The following is a 1,329-nucleotide window of genomic DNA, read 5'->3' as shown; positions in this document are numbered from 1 at the left end:
TTTTTTTTTTTGTTGTTGTTGCTGTTTCAGTTGTCATTGTTGTTTAGCAGGGCCTGGCCGGGTTCGAACCCTCCAGCCCCAGTGTATGTGGCTGGTGCCCTAACACTGAGCTACAGGCACCAAGCCTGTGTTGTTTTCTTAAGTTGAATTTGTAGGTAATAGGTACATTTACCTATTACCTGTAATAGCCTCCATTTGTAAGTGCAAGTTGTATATAAATCAGATGTTTGTAACTTGGGGGGTGCCTGTATTGGCAAAACTTGTTCATAGTATTTTCTTATTTTCCTTCTAATATGTGTAGAATTGTAGTGAGGTCACCTCTCATTTTAGATATTGGTAATTTGGATCTTCTTTTTCTCTGGGTCAGTTTGACTAAAAGTTTATCTGTTTCATGGATCCTATCAAAGAACTAGCTTTTGACAGGGTGTAGTGGCTCATGCCTGTAATCCTAGCACTTTGGGAGACCAAGAGAGGAGGACTGCTTGAGGCCAGGAATTTGAGACCAGCCTGGGCAACATAGCAAGTCCCCGTCTCCAGAAAAAAAAGAACCAGCTTTTGTTTCAATTGATTTTTCTCTGTTGCCTTTCTATTTTTAAAATTCTGCCCTGGTTCTTATTATTCCTTTCTTCTGTTTACTTTTGGTTTTATTAGTTCTTTTTCTAGTTCTTTAAGCTTTCTACCATTTTTTAAAAAAATCTGAGATTTCTTTTCAAATAGAGGTATTTTATGCTATAAATTTCCCTCTAAGTGCTGCTTTAGCTGCATCCCACATATTTTGATTTGTTATGTTTTCATTGTGCTTAAAATATCTTAAAATTTTCTTTTACTTATGGTTAATTTAGAAGTGTTGCATTTAATTTACAAATATTCATAGGATTTTCCAGACATTTTCTGTTTTCTCATTAATTTCATTGTGTTTAGAGAATGCAGTCAATGACTTGTATGACTTGGATTCTTTTCAAGTTATTTAGACTTGAGTTATGGCTCAGAATATATTTATCTTATTAAATGTTCTGTGTACCCTGGAAATGAATGCATTTTCTGCTATTATTGGGTTGAGTGTTCTATGATTGTCAATTAGGTCAGGTGGTTTTCTAGTATTGTTCAAATCTTCCATATCCTTCCTGATTTTCTGTTCTATCAGTAAGAGAAGGGTATTGAAATCTATAGCTAGAACTGTGGATTTGTCTGTTTCTCTTGGCAGTCCTATCAGTATTTGGTTCATGTGTTTTGAAGGTTAGTTATTAGATATATAATTATCTAGGATTATAACCTCTTTTTTTTTTTTTTTGAGACAGAGTCTCACTATGTCACTCTCAGTAGAATGCT

This window comes from Otolemur garnettii, unplaced genomic scaffold, assembly GCF_000181295.1.
Source record: "Otolemur garnettii isolate 467f Iridium unplaced genomic scaffold, OtoGar3 scaffold00037, whole genome shotgun sequence".
Lineage (NCBI taxonomy): Eukaryota > Metazoa > Chordata > Mammalia > Primates > Galagidae > Otolemur > Otolemur garnettii.
The sequence above is the reverse complement of the archived record's forward strand: the minus strand, read 5'-3'. Positions refer to the sequence as shown.